Genomic DNA, 17,506 nt, shown 5'->3' on the forward strand with positions numbered 1-17,506 from the left:
CTAGCTGTGTTCATTGAGATCTGGCTCAAGGCTCCGCAAGCAAGAGGAAGGAATCAAGGAAGATGCACCACAACGTGCAGCAAATTTAATCAGCTTCCCCACAACCAAGCAAATAATCGTCAATGTTTATTAAGCCCTGACCCCATACAGGGCACTGTGCCATGCCCTTCAAAGCCACCCCTATTTGGTCCTAACAATAACCCTTGGAGGCACTATGGAGATTTAACACAAAAGTCATTTGGGTCTTGTAAAAATTAAATTATTCATCCAAGATGAAATGGCTAGAAAATTAGAGCCAGGATCAGAACCCTAGGACCTGGCTCCAAACTCCAGCTCTTGGTCTTCGTACTTTAACACAGAAACAGCCCCTAAAGGATAAGAAATGATTGGCAGGAGCCAGATGATGGCAGGGACTTAAGACAACCCCTTCCTCCCCTCTGGCATCTCCACCAAGTACAGCCCACCTTTGGAACAGTGTCCTTTTCCTTTATGATATTTGGTGACTGGAGGTCAACCTCGTGTGGCACCAGTTCCCAGACCAAATCTGCCCCAGAGATCAGGAACAACCTAACCGTGATCTACACTGCACCAATCCCAGGTGACCTAACAAGCAATTCCTGGTGGATTAGCGATGGCAGATGGGAAGTAGGGGAGACGACGACTCTGCCCACTGGTGCTAATAAGGGGAGGGTCTGAGATTAATGTACAGTCGCAGGATGCATAACCGTGAGGATGTGCTGAGAAATGCATCATTAGGCAATTTCGATATTATGCAAACGTCGCAGAGTGCACTTACACACATCTAGAGGGGACAGCCCGCTATACATGTGAGGCTGTTCGGTGTAGCCTCGTGGTCCTAGGCTGCACACCTGTGAAGCCTGTTACTGTACTGAATGCTGTAGGCAGCTGTAACACGATGGTAATGGGTTTGTGTGTCTAAACATATCTAAATGTAGAAAAGGTACAGTAAAAAATGATTGAAAATGGTGCACCTGTACAGGGTACTTGCCATGAATGGAGCTTGCTGCAGTGGAAGTAGCTCCAGGTGAATCAGCGAGGGAGTGAGTGGAGAGTGAATGTGAGGACCTAGGACACCTAGGACATTCCTGTACACTACCGCAGACTTTGTAAACAATGTTCACTAAGGCTACACTCAACTTCTTCTTTCTTTTTTTTTTTTTTTTTGAGACAGAGTCTCGCTCTGTTGCCCAGGCTGGAGTGCAATGGCATGACCTCGGCTCACTGCAACCTCCACCACCTCCCAGGTTCAAGCAATTCTCCCACCTCAGCCTGCCGAGTAGCTGGGACTACAGGCGCCCGCCACCATGTCCGGATTTTTTTTGTATTTTTGGTAGACACAGGGTTTCACCATGTTAGCCAGGATGGTCTCGATCTCCTGACCTTGTGATCTGCCCACCTCGGCCTCCCTAAGTGCTGGGATTACAGGCATGAGCCACCGTGCCCTGCTGAAGGGAAGCAATTTTTAAGTGACCAATGTTAATTACCCTAGTAATTAACTAGGAATGGGTGGGAGCTGGAATTAACTAGAATTAACATTCCCAGTAATTAACTAGGAATGGGTAGGAGCTAGAATTTGGGGACAGAATTTGACATTTGGCAAGCCCCATAGTTGTGAAGATTTAAATCAAAAAACCTCTCTTGGTTCTTGTGCTTAGAACCTTAAATGGAAATACTTCAAATTAAAATAGTAAGAATTTTGATAACAAACAGATGTCTTCCTGGGGGTCATCTTGGGTATTTAGAATGACATCTACATGTGGTAAGAATAGGCTGAGGGGGAATGGGGCTTTGCATGAGAAAGAAAGGATGAGGAGGGGATATTGAGCTGAGGAGAAACACGGCAGCAAATTGAAGTGAGTCTGTAACTTGCCAGCCATTGAGTGCTCCACCTTGGAAGCGGGTCTTCCAGCCTCAGTCAAACCTTCAGATGACTGCAGCCCCAGCTGGTGTCTTGACTACACTTGACTACATGGGAGATCCCGAGTCAGAACCCAACTAAGCCACTCCCAAATTTCTAAATCACAGAAACTATCAGATAACGAAGGATTATTGCTGTTTTAATGTAAAACAAACTAAATATGAAACTCGAATCTAATACTAAAAAGAAAGGATAAATTCAATACAAAAGAAAGGATATAGAATTCCATTTTGCTATATTCTGTTTCATGCAAACTAAGTATGGATTTATATAAACTGGGTTAATTTAATTTAATACACAAATATAATTCATCAAATTATAAGGCATCACTTTAGTACTAAGGTAGCAGATTTAAAATACACTTCTGTTTATAAAAACTCAATTCATGTATCTGGAGAGCACTTGGAACTCTATTTGCTGAGAGTTTTCGCCAACATGTGTGATGGGTGGGAGGGCAAGGCAGGAGGAACTCAGCCCTTGGCTGCCTACCCTGGATCAGGCTGCTGCCTGGAGCACAGACACACAAAGCATTAGTGGCCACATGGAAACAGACTGCTTCTCTCATTCCTTCCTGCTCCACTCTTTGGTGCCACTCCTGCTCCCCTATTTGGTGCCACTAACCTGGGTGTCTCTCCCTGGTTAACAGGAAGAGAGTGTGTGTGTGTGTATACATGCACACACACACACACACAAACACATATACACATATGTATGTATGCATACAGAAGATTTCCATTAATCAAACATTCAGTAGTAATAACAAAGCTGCAAACAAATCAGCCAGGGGTCATCATCAAAATGAGGCCTAAGTGGCACAGCCCCACATGTCTCAGCCTATGGCATAACAGGAGCTTGCCTGACTCAGGAGTGGAAGGTACAACTCATTACAAGGCCTTTACACATCACCTAATGTGAAGAGCCCTGCCCACAGCTGCTGAGACCCTGGAAGCCTCCTAATTTGAGGCCTCCTCCCCCACAACTCCCTTAGTGAGTCATATTTTGTGCACAGAGCTATCACCTCAGGCTGTATCCCAAAGGTTTCTGTTAGCAGGAAGGAAGAATATCGAGCCCTCTGTGTGCAGGTGGACAAACTTTGAGACTGTGGCATTTACAGCAACAGCTGCTCCAGTGACCCCATCTCCACCTTCAGCTCAGTTGGAAACTGGACTTGGGGGGTTAGAAGGGAAGAGAGTCAGTGCCCCATTGGTCTGTTACCTTCCCAACATGTGACAAGTCAGAGTTTCCACGTAGATGAAAGAGGAGGTGGTCTGATTTACAAAGACAGATGAGGCCCCAGCTTCCTGTTTGGCCACCGACGGGCTCACTGTCACCTCACCGAGGGTGCCTCTGTCCTGTCCCAGCACCGTTAAGGTGCAATGGGTCCTTGGTCTAGGAGTGAAGACGATGGGATGAAGATGGGGGGATGGAGTTAAATAAAAGGGCCTGACTCTCACTTCGCTTTCTTCATCCTTCCTGCTCCTTAAGATAGTTGGATTTTTTTCCCACTTGGTAAAGTTATTCCTACAATTGGCCTACAGGAAAAGGAAGACAGGCAAAATAAACAAAGCGTAAAACGACTCCCCTGGCCTGGCAGCAATGATAACCCCCACCATTGACACCAGTATGTTCCCTTATTATTTTACAACAAAAGGGATTGCCTTTTGATATAACCAAATATGGCATTTTAGAATCTTTTTGACAGGGTTCAGTTTATCTTGTTGAGCTTAATTTTTTTTTTATGTATTCTAGATCCAAGTTAATGTTTAATTGAGGCTGAGAAGGGGGAAGGGCTAGAGGAATAACTCTGGCTGTGCCCCGTGATGCTTTGCAAGTGCAGCTGGAGGAAAGTGCCTGTCAGTGCAACCAAAACCACATTTGATAGAACAAGAATAACAGCCCAGCTCTTTGATCCATTTAAATAGGAACAACAGGTGCATATGAGAGAACTGGGTCAATGGGTTCTTAGTGTCCAGAAAATATGCTAAAAAAAACAAAAACCAGCTTGGAGATCACTGTGTGTGTGTGTGTGTGTGTGTGTGTGTGTGTACCCTAGACTCTGTGAGTTTAAAATGAACCAAAAAGTAGGGCCGGCACTGTGGCTCACACCTGTAATCCCAGCACTTTGGGAGGCCAAGATAGGCGGATCACTTGAGGTCAGGAGTTCGAGACCAACCTGGCCAACATAGAGAAACTCTGTCCCTACTAAAAATACAAAAATTAGCCTGGCGTGGTGGTGGGCACCTGTAATCCCAGCTACTCAGAAGGCTGAGGCGGGAGAATTGCTTGAATCTGGGAGGCAGAAGTTGCAGTGAGCTGAGATCGTGCCACTGCACTTCAGCCTGGGAGACAGAGTGAGACTCCATCTCAAAAAATATGTATAATGTATAAATAAATAAATAAAATGAACCAAAAGGTAGAATACACAGGAGCTCTCATTACAGCAGAGTAGCTTCAGCCCCTGTCACACAACATCATCAGCTTATGGTCACTAACATCATAACGTTCTCTCTGTTTCTGGATTTCTGTATTCCCCTCCACTCGGCTGTTTGCCTATTCATGCACCATTATGACACTTTAAAAAAGGCTTTAGAGTTTTTTATGATAATTAGTTCATCTTTGTGTTAGTCAGGTGCTACGGTTTGAATATTTGGGTCCCTCCAAAATTCATACGTTGAAAACGAATAACCCAGGTGATATTGCCAGGAAGTGGGGTCTTTGGGCAATGAGGTCACGAGGGTGCAGCCCTCATGAGTGAAATTTGTGTCCTGATAATACAGGCTTCAGTGAATTGCCAGGCCGTTTTGCCTTTCCGTCTCTTCTATCACCATGTTTGTCTCTTTTTCCCCTTTGCCCCTTTGCCTTCTGCCATGTGAGAACAGAGCGTTCAAGGCGCCATCTTGGAAGCCAAGAGCAGCTCTCACCAGACACTGAATTTGCTGGCACCTTGATCTCGGACTTCTCAGCCTCTGTAACTGTGAGAAATAAGCTTCTATTCCTTGTAAATTACTCAGTCTGAGATTTTGTTACAGCAGCAGGAATGGATAAGACTTCAGTGTTCGCCAAAGAAACAGAATCAAAATTATACATATCATATTACATATTTATGTCTTAATATATCTATAACTATGGCTATATTATCTACCTATGCCTGTATGTATCTATCTACCTATCTATGAGATTTATTATAAGAGATTGGCTTAAACAAGTAGAGAGATTAAGAGGTTCAGCTGGCAAACTGGAGAACTTAGAGAGCTGATAGTGTAAGTTCCATCTTAGTCTGAGACTGAAGTCACAAGAAGACCAATGTCCCAGCTTGAAGACAGTCAGGCAGAGGTGGGAACTCTCCTTTATTCCACCTTTTTGTTCTACTGAGGCTCTCAACAGTCTGGATGAGGCCCAGTCACATTGGGGAAGGTGACCTGCTTCATGTATCTACAAATTTAAATGTTAATTTCATCCGAAAACACCTTCACAGACACGTCCAGAATAATGCCTAACCTGATATGTGGGCATCCTGTGGCCCAGTCAGGTCGACACATGAAATTAAACATCTCATATAATTATCCTCATTGTTCTTCATGACATGGCTTTTCTAATATTGTTAAATAATATTTTCCAATTAAACATCATCAGCTTGTCTAGCTCCAGGTACAACACTGTTGGCATTTTTATTGGGATTGTATTAAATGCCTCAATGCCTAAATCAAACTGTAAACTTTTGGATCGTCTTATCCAAGAATCAGGGCTGTCTTTTATTAGAGTTTAATACTCTCATTCTTTATCACTCCCTAAGCCAGCTTATCTTGTCTCAGCTGCCTATGAAAAATGAGTCAAGGATCTCAAATGTGCAGTCAGGCTACTCACATGTCTTGTGGTTTAGGAGAACAGAGAGTTCTAACCGCAGTGTTCAGGTCAAATCTTCCAGCAGGCATTTCTTTCCTAGAACAAAGCCTTCTCAATGAACACAGGTTTCCACCTCATACTGGGTTCTCTTACCTTAAATCTTTTCTAGCAGAAGCAGAAGAATAAATGGAATCTAAGACTGAACGAATCCCCAGCTGGGTGCCACCCTGGCCAGCCTTGCTTAGAAGAGCCCGAGAGCCAATGAAGTCCCCTATCACGGGCAGCTGTCGATGTAGGAACTATTTCTAGAGGAAGTTTTCTCCTTTTGCCTGCAGTCCCAGCTGCTCAGGAGGCTGAGAAAGGAGGATTGCTTGAGCCCAGGAGATGGAGGCTGCAGAGAGCTGTGATGTCACTACTGCACTCCAGCCTGGGTGACAGAGTGAGACACTGCCTCTTTTCCCTCAGAGTTTGTTTTGCTATACCCAGAACTTTCCTGACTGGGTTAGTGTCACTGAGATTTTCCCTTACAGCTTTGGGGAGCATTATATAACTGTACACTGGTTCAGGCTTTCCTAGGACGACAACAGTATAAAATGGACTCCAGGCTCTCTGCAAGGCTTCTTGCTCCAAAAACGCACTGTAGAAATTGTTGTTTTTGCCCTAAAAAGTCAGAGACACAAATTCTATGTAGCTGGAAGAGAATGAATTTCTGTGCCCAGTTTGTGGCAGTTTATCACAGCAGCCACAGGAAATTAATAGAGACAGCACGTGCCCTTCTGCTAAGTCCTGCATCCTTTCATATCATCAAAAGGCAAACAGTCATTGTTTTTGTGAATTGGGCAAGGTGTTAGCTCTGTAATCCTGAGGTTCACTTCTCTTTGCATTAGGGAACTGTGGTGTTCTGAGCAGTGTTCTTTGCACCTAGTGGTTTGGAGAGGACTCAAGCTCCCGAGGCCTCAGTGCCATCTGGCTGCTACTATGCGCAAGCATGCAGTCCCCACACTCCTACTCCAACACTAGGGACTTTCTTCTCCCATCACCCACTGCTTTTAATGATGTGAGTAGTTATGGTTCTGTGGGAATGCGAGAGCTATCTGAAGTATTGTGACTTCAAATAACTTCAGTTCACTTACATGACCATGGTGACCACATTCTGAAAGATGAGTCTCAGATTCTGGGAGCACATTCATATGTTGTTATTATGCCACCTGGTGATCTTGAAACTTCTACAGATGTGGGGGTGGGGTTGAGATCAGTGCTGATGTTGGTAAGATTTACCACATTAAACCAGGTAGACTTCCTGCATAGCAAGCTTGCATATGGACTACAGGCACAGAATGAAACTTAACCCAAAACACAGTATCTAGTTCCGTGAGTGGTATTTGGAGGCATCAGAGTGCTTCCCCTGGAGCACAGCATCCTGGCCTGGGGTTGCTCCTGCTTTGGCCACCTTTTCAATGTGCTCACCGGGGAGCCACGGGTTGGGTATCTTCCTTCTCCATCCTGAGAGTCAGAGGCTGCCGTCTTGCCTTGTGGTGGTGGCACAACCTCTCCCCCAACCTGCAGGTCCTTGTTCCTCCACTGTCGTCTTAGCCACTCCTGTGCCAGTTTTGTCTTGTACTTTACTGCCTGTTGGGCAAGGCAATGTGCCATGGTCCCTGAGCCACCTGCATATGCTTGCTGACCATGCCAGGAATGCAAGACCCTTCTTTCTCTTTGACAAAGCACGAGCACCGCCATCTTGGACAAACACCACCATTCTAAGTTCCCCTTGATTTAAAAACTGCCTAAATCCAGCCCCCAAACATCACCCTAATGGCTAATGTCAACATAACCAGAAACATTCCAACCCTAAGATAAACTCCTCTCCGGCCAGAAACACGCCAACCCCGAGATGCCTCCCTCCGACCAGAGATATTCCAACCCCACAATAGACTTTCCCTCACGTACAAACATTCTGAACCTACGATAACTACCACCTTCCAAAACCCTTAAATATCCTTAGTCTGTAAGAGAGAACAGTCCTGACCTAGATTGGCCAGAAGTCCCTCTCAGGTTTATTCTCTGAAATAAACCTGTCTTTGACTGTCGAGCCACTTTTAGTTTTTCTTTCCTCTTTCTTTAACTCTTATGCTCTTTACTTGGGCCATTTCTCAAGGTAGCGTGTGCAATGAACAACCTTGAGAGAAAAGATAACACTGGCCCCTGGACAAGGAGCAGGCTTGCTTCCACTTGACACAAAGGCAGTTGATTCTCCAAGCTCAATAATCCTCTCCTCTAACCCAATCTCTTCCATGGGCAGCATCCACCCAAGCTCACTTGTTGCTCCCGTGGAACTTTAAAACAATCTATTACCCATTTTATTGATTTTGGCTGAATGCATATAAATTATACATTTGAATCCACATTAATCTGTAAATTAATATGACTTTTAAACTTTTCTAGATAATGCAAATTAAAAATATCATAGTATACATTAGATACAATTTTATGGATAGGACACATGCAAATTATTTATTTATTTTTTTAGTTTTTTATTTTTTATTTTTTATTTTTTTAGTATTTATTGATCATTCTTGGGTGTTTCTCAGAGAGGGGGATGTGGCAGGGTCATAGGATAATAGTGGAGAGAAGGTCAGCAGATAAACACGTAACAAAGGTCTCTGGTTTTCCTAGGCAGAGGTCCCTGCGGCCTTCGGCCCTGTTTGTGTCCCTGGGTACTTGAGATTAGGGAGTGGTGATGACTCTTAACGAGCATGCTGCCTTCAAGCAACTGTTTAACAAAGCACATCTTGCACCGCCCTTAATCCATTTAACCCTGAGTTGACACAGCACATGTTTCAGAGAGCACGGGGTTGGGGGTAAGGTTATAGATTAACAGCATCCCAAGGCAGAAGAACTTTTCTTAGTACAGAACAAAATGGAGTCTCCCATGTCTACTTCTTTCCACACAGACACAGTAACAATCTGATCTCTCTTTCTTTTCCCCACATTTCCCCCTTTTCTTTTCGACAAAACTGCCGTCATCATCGTGGCCCATTCTGGATGGTCGCTATCTCTTCGGAGCTGTTGGGTACACTTCTCAGACGGGGTGGCGGCAGGGCAGAGGCGCTCCTCACCTCCCAGACGGGGCAGCCGGGCAGAGGCGCCCCCCACCTCCCAGACGGGGCGGCCGGGCAGAGGCGCCCCCCACCTCCCAGACGGGGCGGCCGGGCAGAGGCGCCCCCCACCTCCCAGACGGGGCGGCCGGGCAGAGGCGCCCCCCACCTCCCAGACGGGGCGGCCGGGCAGAGGGGCTCCTCACCTCCTAGACGGGGCAGCTGGGCAGAGGCGCCCCCCACCTCCCAGACGGGGCGGCCGGGCAGAGGGGCTCCTCACATCCCAGACGATGGGCGGCCAGGCAGAGACACTCCTCACATCCTAGACAGGGTGGCAGCCGGGCAGAGGCTGTAATCTTAGCGCTTTGGGAGGCCAAGGCAGGCGGCTGGGAGGTGGAGGTTGTAGCAAGCCAAGATCATGCCACTGCTCTCCAGCCTGGGCAACATTGAGCATTGAGTGAGCGAGACTCCGTCTGCAATCCCGGCACCTCGGGAGGCCAAGGCGGGCAGATCACTCGATGTCAGGACCTGGAGACCAGCCCGGCCAACACGGCGAAACCCCATCTCCACCAAAAAATACAAAAACCAGTCAGGCGTGGCGGCATGTGCCTGCAATCCCAGGCACTCTGCAGGCTGAGGCAGGAGAATCATGGGAGCCCGAGGCAGGGAGGTTGCAGCGAGCTGAGATCACGGCAGTACAGTCCAGCCTCAGCAACAGAGGGAGACCAAAGAAAGAGAGGGAGAGAGAGAGAAGGGAGAGGGAGGGAGAGGGCAAATTATTTATTTTGTCATGCTGCTAGTGCTCATTTTTACAGAGCAGCAAGGACTTTACAACCCCTGAGTCACAATACAATTTACAACACTAAGTAAACAAGTGTATCTCAACAGCAAATACTGCACCTGCTTTAAGACACACCCTAACATATAAATTTAAATAATCTTGACTGTAAACTGTTTATACAAATCAGCTACATTAGTGGTTGTCTTGGTTTGTGCTGCTATAACAAAACACCACAGACTGGTTAATTTATAAAGAACAGAAATCTATTTTTCACAGTTCTGGGGGCTGGGAAATTCAAGATCAAGACACCAGTGGGTTTACTGTCTGCTCTCTGCTTCCAAAATAGTGCCTTCTGAGATGAACGTTGCATAAGGCCCCTTTTACAAGGGCCTTAATCTTATTTACAAGGAAGAAGCCCCCATGGCCTAATCCCTTCTCAAAGGCCCCACCTCTTAATACCATCACACTGGCAACACCTGAGTTTACAGGAGGACACATTCAACCATAGCAATAGTTCAAAGACGACTGTAGAAAACCTAAAACATATTTAAGATAATATCTCCTTACTACTAGACAACCCTTATTGTAAAACATAAGCCAGTATGATTTATATTAAACACCACAAAACACTGAAAATTATCATCATTCTACTTATGGGATATATAAAAGCTGCCAGATATTCACTCTTTAAGCTAGTAAGTTTATGTTAGGAATGTATTAGAGCTGCCGAAGAAGACAGAAACATAAATTTCTGGCTACTACTTTTGCAATATACCACATTGATTACTTCTTTAAAAAAAAAAAAAAAGCAAAAAACGTCATTTGTCTGTGACACACAAGTCTCATGTCTTCTGCCAGCAGCCAGAAACAGTCCCCAGCTGGCTTCCTGGGGTATAATAAGACCCTTTCTGGTTGCTGATAGTTTGGGCAGTGAGGATGGGAGGTGAGGATATAGTGTATACAGTGAGGATACAGACGTGGCTTTCTGAAGAGAGGGGACAAGGGCCATTGTGACATGGGTTAGGGGATGTGAGAAGGCTCCCCAGGATCTCGTAACAAATGACGGGCTAGGCTGGGGCTGAAGGAGGTCCTCCACTGCCTGCCTGTTACAGACTAAGACTCAGCAGTGGGAACTAGGATTGTGATAAGCTGCCCAAATGGTGCTCAGGGGTTGCTGTCTCTTCTGGAGGGAGCAGAAAGAGATGCTATTGTGTCCATGAACAGTAAGCCTCAAGGTCCCAAACAAAGGCCATGTGACTGTGGAGTCAGGAGGTCCCCACCCTGAGCTCATGGACTTGCCAGATGCTGGGGTTGCACTGGGAGAGACAAGGGAGATGGGGCGATGCCCACCCCAGAGTGAGAAACCAAAGAAAAGCAGCCTCCCCCACTCACCACAGCAGCCCCACGGGCTGGCATCTTCCCTCCCTGAGCTCCGGGTCCCCATGACTGTTGACACATCCCAGGTGTGCATATTAAACTCCCCTGCCTGTGTTCCCACAGGAGGAAATGGGCCTGGCCAAAACCCTCTGTAGGAAAGGGAGCTAAAGGGACCTGTGGGTGTACCTTTTGTGCCAATTCGATGTACCACTCTTCTTGCTTCTAGACTTAAATCTATGGTAGAAGTTGAGGTGGCAAGGCCAAGGTAGGAGGATTGCTTGAGCCCAAGAGTTCCAGACCAGGTTGGGCAATGTGGCAAAACCTTGTCTCTACAAAAACAAAACAAAACAAAACCCACAAACATTAGGCAGGTGTGGTGGTGTGTGCCTGTAGTCCCAGCTCCTTGGGAGGCTGAAGTCAGAGGATTGCTTGATCCCGGGAGGTCAAGGATACAGTGAGCCATAATGGTGCCACTGTACACCAGCCTGGGCAACAGAGCAAGACCTTGTCTCAAGGAATAAGAAGAAGAAGAAGAAGAAGAAGAAGAAGAAGAAGAAGAAGAAGGAGGAGGAGGAGGAGGAGGAGGAGGAAGAAGAGGAGGAGAAGGAGGAAGAGGAGGAGGAGGAAGAAAAGGAGGAGGAGGAGGTGGAAATAATCAATGTAGTATATGCTTGAACATCCCAATCCCTACAGTGCCAGAGGTGATCCTCCCAGCTGGGGAGGAGCTCCAGGTGGAAGGCTGCGAGTGAGACAAGCTGCGCTGCCACTTGCCCCTAGGGGCTGGGGGATGCATTAGGATCCAGCAGGAGCCTCCCTGCCCTCTCATGCCCATACTTCCCACTGTACAGATGCTGCCCTGCAGGTCAAGAGACAGAAGCTCCTTCTAAAAGAACCCAGTTGTGATGTTGTCATTCCTCTACCAACAGGGGTGGCTGATAATTACCTACACGTAAAGTTTCCCAGGACTGTGTGTGCATATCCACAGCTTTTGAGCCTTCTAGCCCTTAAGGAAAACTTCTGTGTCTCTCACACCCACTCCAAAAAAGCCCAGTGCTTTGTGGGGGGATTCTTTGAACTGGAGACAGAAATATGCCTCTCTTGGGCATTCTACTTGGTTCTTTATTTTGGCTAACTCATAAACCAGCACCTCTAAGTGGGGTCCAATCCAGTGAGTGGTATAGTGAAGCTGTCTGGCGAGCTGTGGCACCCCTCCATACCTTTGGGTCTACACAACTCTAATGTCCTCTTTAGTAAGCTACAAGTTTGTGTGACTGCTGGTCTTGCTGATCGAACTCTCTGGGGAAGGGAGGCAGCCTCCACTCAGAGGCATGCATTGATACTTTGGATTCATTGATTTCCTGACATAGCTACTAAGTGCACCCCTCTTTAAAAGGGGGGCAGCCATTAGCCTTCTACTGAGCTCTTATTAAAGCTGAACATCTGATGAATGAATCCTTGTGACTCTCAGGCTAATGTACCTATTATGCCAATGTTGGTGGGTGGGTCAACTTGGACTTGGTCTCTGGCAAGATTGCCCAGCAGTCCTTGCTGGTTATAAGGGGATGGTGTGTTTGAAAACACAACCAGCATGCCCCTAGTGTCCCCTCAGTTTTGCATGAAGGGATGGCAGCTGCCCCTATGAAAGTGTGCAGTGTTGGGTCAATATGGCTCAGCTGTTGTTTACCCCCACAGCTGACCTGGTCAGCAAATAGAGGCTGCCCAGGGATAGCCATGACCTTAGAGGCTGAGGACCTCACAGCTGGGAAGACCCTGGGGATGCTGACAGTGCAGACTGACTGCTGCCTGCATCCCTTGCAGTGGGCTGTCAGTCCTCTCTTGAAGCAGGTTCTGCGGCTGCATCTACCACAGCGAGGGGTTGGGCTGCTATGGAACTTGGATGCTGACTGAGGCATCAAAGCCCATTAGGAATAGGTAAAAATGAGACCCTTATGAAAGCTCTCTGCTCAGCTGAGTTTCTGATGGAAGACCTATCGGGAGGGCCCCTGTGTAATTCCGCTTCTGCTGCCCATGCAGGACGTGTTCTTGGTTTTCTTTATGTGACAAATCACATTTCCTATAGGGCCTACCCTACTGTAGCTTCATAAACATTGATGGCAAAGGAAGTAGAATTCATGCAAAAAAAATCCTTTTACGTGTTTTTTAAAAGGAAGACAAATCATTACATGAGAAATCTGGAGTTCTACTGTGAATCAGGAATTATGAATGCTGCCACTTCACTGAACAATGCTTTCGACTGCAAATATCAATATGCGAACTTTCACTTAAAAAGTGGGGAAAATATAGGATCTCTGAATGCAAATTTGGGAGATAAAGTGGGCCTCAGACATGAGAATCATGGTTCAGTTTGTTCCATCCATGAAAACAGAGTAAAATCAGTCCCCTCTTTGAGAAAGAAAACCATGGATCAGAAACATGTTCCCCTCCCTGAAGGTGGGAACCACATTCTAGTCAAGGTGAAGCAAGGAAGGAAGCCACCCAGCCTTACAATTATCTAAAGCTTGTGTGTATGCTAACACAAGAGGCTAACTCCACAACCTAGTGAACCGAACAAAACTTTGGCAGGCCCACCATTCAGTCTGCAGCAGAGGGCTCAAGACATATGTGATGTGTCTTGGATCTAGTCCGTCCTATGGTGTCCTCCATATGACGAAAAGACGAGAGGATTTTCCAATCATTTCACTGCAGGACATGTGCGCTGTGTCAGTTTCCCAAGGCTGCCATAACGAATTGCAGTAAACTTGGTGGCTTCAAAACACACCTGGATTACCTGACAGTTCTGGAGTCCAGCACAGGCCTCACTAGATTAAAATGGAGTTTTCTGCAGGGCTGCATGCCTTTCTGGAGGCTCTGGGGGAGAATCTGTCCCCGTGACACTTTTAGGGTCCAGAGGCTGCCCACATTCCTTGGCTGGTGCCCTTCCTCCATCTTCCAAGCCAGTAGCACTGCCTCCCTCTGCCTTTGTCCACAGTCACACCCTGTTTGACTCTCATCTCCTCCCTCATCCACTTTTTGTTTGTTTGTTGGTTGGTTTGTTTCTGAGACAGAATCTCACTCTGTTGCCCCAGCTGGAGTGCAGTGGCACAATCAAGGCTCACTGTAGCCTTGACTTCCCAGGCTCAGGCAATCCTCCCACCTCAGCCTCCCCAGTAGCTGGGACTAAAGGCCCATGCACCACCATGCTCAGCTAATTTTTGTATTTTTTTGTAGAGATGGGGATTCACCATATTGCCCAGGCTGGTCTCGAACTCCTGAGCTCAAGCAATCTACCTGCCTCCACTTCCCAAAGTGCTAGGATGACAGGCATGAGCCATTGCATCCTGCCCCACTTGTAAGGATCTGTGTATTAGATTGGGCCCATCCAGATAACCCATGATCATCTCCCTATGTTCATATTGGCAACCTCCATTCCCCTTCACCTGTAACATAATCCCAAATTCTGGAGATTAGGATTGGACATCTTTGGGAGGCCATGATTCTGCCTGCCTCATTTACCCATTCAACTGTAATCTTCACTCATGAGGACATCAAGGTTTGTAAGACATGTTTTCAGTCATTGTGAAAAGTCACAGCCCAAGCTCGGATTCTCCAGGAGTGCTTGCTCAGTCCAGATGTAACTGAACTGGACACAAATTTACCAAGTCTTCTGCATCCCCTCCACCTCCGTCCCTTCTTCAAGCTAAACCTTGCCGTTCTCTGAGACTGAAAGAGTCACTGCAGCCTCTGGTGTTTTGAAGTAGTGGGAGTTCTGCTGTCTTCCCCACACTGGAGTTAGGAAGCCTCTGTTCTTCCCTAAGCCTGGAATGCCGAGAGAGCTTTGTTCTTTCACACATTCTCCACCTCTGCTGAATCCGGACACTGCTTCCCTTTGAGGTACCAAGGTGGCTGCAGCATCGCTGGAGTCCCCTCAACAGCGACTTGAACAAGAAAAGTGGGGCAATCTCTTTCAGAAGTGAGAAAACTCTCCCCACGTCTCTTCCCACTGCTCAGCAGACTTCCCCTGTCTGGCTGGATGGGGGTCACATGCCCATTACTAAGCCAATCACCATCAAAGAAAAGTGATTGCTATGCTTGGCTTGATAATTGTCTTTGTCTTAGACCACGAGACAAGGGCTTGGCTGCCATATGCACTTTTTTTTTTTTTTTTTTTAAGGAGTCTTGCTCTGTTGCCTAGGCTGGAGTGCAGTGGTGCAATCTCAACTCACTGCAACTTCCGCCTCCTGGGTTCAAGTGATTCTCCTGCTTCAGACTCCCAAGTAGCTACAGGTGCATGCCACCATGCCCAGCTAATTTTTTTGTATTTTTAGTAGAGACAAGGTTTTGCCATGTTGGACAGACTCGTCTTGAACTCCTGACCTCAGGTGATCTGCCCGCCTCAGCCTCTCAAAGTGCTGGGATTACAGGCAGGAGCTATAGCGCCTGGCCTCTAGATGCTTTTGGGAAGTGATCCTAGGAAGAAAGATTGAGGGAGGGAGGCAGACCTATTACAGGGTGCACTCAGGAGCACGTTGCCCATGTGGGCAGCTGGGTGTCTCCCTGGGGACCCTGTGAGGAACTGTGTAGAATATGGCTCAGAACTGACCTGCCAAGACACATGGAATATGGGCTATTTATCCATAACTCTGTACCCTTAAGGGCATTTAATCCTTGTCACTTCCAGGGCAGGCTAAGCAAACTGCCCCCACCCCACCGCACCCCAGTGTGATAAAAATTGGCAGAGCCACAGACAGAGGCAGGACTTAGACAGGGAAGCTGCTGGTGTGCACGTGGACTGTCTGCTATAGCATGGGGTGGACTCAAGGTGGCTGAGGGGATGTGGGGCAGGGTACTAGCCTCACCGATGCCAGGTAGAGAGGACAGCTTAGCGTCAGGCCAAACAAACCCGCCCAGGATTTGTGTCTCCTCCTGGGACTGCTTTTGGAAAGCACTTCAGAGTTCCAGAGTTGTGCTGGTAAGTGTCCATGCAGTGAGAACATGGGACTTAACATATGGCTTAGTGGGCACCTAGGCCAGTCAGCCTGAAGGCTGACTGAATTTGGAAATCAACAAAGTAATTCACTGCAGTGAGGAAATGCTGGCCAGAGCGTTCCCAGCAGCTGTGTGTGATGGGCAGGGCCAGAGGCCCCCCCACCCACGAAGACATGGTCATGCAGTATTACAGGGACCCGCCTCCCCTTGGCTCATAATCACTCTGCCCTGACAGCAGCTGGGTGCTAAGCCCAGGTTTATCCCTCTGGGGGAAAAGACCAGGTAGGTGGAGACTTCACTCTTCTGGGGCTGCTCCAAAGAATGGTGACTCTGACCTTGGAGAACACATGAAGACTTGGGGCTTGAGGAAAACTTCCCAAAAAGGCTTGGATAGGGAATAGGAACCTGACTTCTGCTTGTTTATACAAATAGAAATAAAAGCCATCTTAAAAACATCCCCTGCAATTTCACCCAAAATCAACTGTTCGTGGACTTGAAGAGGGCAGGAGGTGAAGCATGTGTACAGGAAAAGGTTTTATTCCACTCACAGCCCCCAGCCCAGAGTTTTCCTGAAGTCCAGGCTGGAATGTGAAAGGACAATCGACTGAGGGGCTGTCCGTTCGCAGGGAAGGCAGCTTCTCTTTCTGGGGTGATTTCAGTGTGGCCTTACTAGACCGAACACCAATATCCCAGGTGGGCTGCTTTCAAACTCATTGAGCCATGAGACCTGAGGACTAAGCTCTGATTTTTTTGTCTTGCCCAAATTCCTTTCTAAGGGGTCTGGACGCGCATGACACACAACGTTTGGCAGTAGCACACAGAACAGGAAACGCCAACTCTTTTGACAGCAAAGGGTTAAGTCAACTGATTATGTTTTTTCTGTCAAGAGCCAGAGAAATACTTGATATTCTTAGTTGTGTTTCTGTAATAGTTAATAAATTACACAACAAAAACCTGACTATATAAATCTATTGGTCTAACTACGTATTTGTAACTTGCATAGTAGTCCAGCCCTTTTGTTACTTTGCCCCCTCGTGCTCTTAAAGCCAGCCTTGCAGATCTGCGCAGAAACCCAGCCCCATTTTTTTCCCTTTAGAACACCCTTCCCCATTCCTCAAAATGGAATTGAGGAAATCAGCATTCCTTAGTAGATTCCTGGCTTCAGTTTTTATCCACGGCTGGGAAAGGAGTGACCTGCAAGGCTGCTTTAAACACCCTTTGGTGTGGCCTGAAATCAAAGCTGCACCCACACTGGAGTGCAGTTGTCTCAAATGAGAACTCACTCCCTCAGGGCAGGCACATCCAGGAAGTGCTAAGACACTTAAAAGTTCCTAGTGTTGGCCAGGTGCGGTGGCTCAAGCCTGTAATCCCAGCACTTTGGGAGGCTGAGGTGGGCGGATCACGAGGTCAGGAGATCGAGACCATCCTGGCTAACATGGTGAAACCCTGTCTCTACTAAAAATACAAAAAAAAAAAAAAAAA

Source organism: Pan troglodytes, chromosome 6 (genome assembly GCF_028858775.2).
Source record: "Pan troglodytes isolate AG18354 chromosome 6, NHGRI_mPanTro3-v2.0_pri, whole genome shotgun sequence".
Classification (NCBI taxonomy): Eukaryota; Metazoa; Chordata; class Mammalia; order Primates; family Hominidae; genus Pan; species Pan troglodytes.